Below are 580 nucleotides of genomic sequence, written 5' to 3' on the forward strand. Positions count from 1 at the left end.
CACAGCCTGCAGTCTGAGACTAAAAGCCTGATAGATACCAGACGGATATGGTGCTAGTCCCAGAATTCAAAAGCTGAAGAACCTGAGGTCCAAAGGCAGAAAAAAAGGAGTCCCACTCAGGAAGGGAGAGAGAGAAAGAGAGGGAGAATCTCTCCATTTTCCGCATGTTTGCCCCAGCAAAGCCCCAGGTGTTCGGATGGTGCCACCCACATTAATGACAGATCTTCCTGTCTCAGTTCACTGACTCTCTCTGGTCAGTCTCTCTGGAAACACCCTCAAGGACACACCCAGAAACAATGCTTTGACAGCCCCCGTCATTTAAGCATCCCTCAATCCAGTCAACTTGACACCTAAAATTAACCATCACAGCATAGTACAGAAGACAGTCTCAAGAGGCTTAGGGAGATTGCAGTGTTAGAGTGGATTCATAATATGAGACCTGCTCACCCACCCAGGCAGTATCCAAAGGACACACTTTTCATTAAATAAATAAATTTGTTAGGGGAGCCCCAGCATCTGTGAAGAGCTCTGTAGTTCCTCTTCTCTACAGGTGAGAAATCATGGTGGGAACTGATGCTAC

The sequence above is a fragment of the Mandrillus leucophaeus genome, unplaced genomic scaffold (assembly GCF_000951045.1).
Source record: "Mandrillus leucophaeus isolate KB7577 unplaced genomic scaffold, Mleu.le_1.0 Scaffold508, whole genome shotgun sequence".
Taxonomy (NCBI): Eukaryota; Metazoa; Chordata; class Mammalia; order Primates; family Cercopithecidae; genus Mandrillus; species Mandrillus leucophaeus.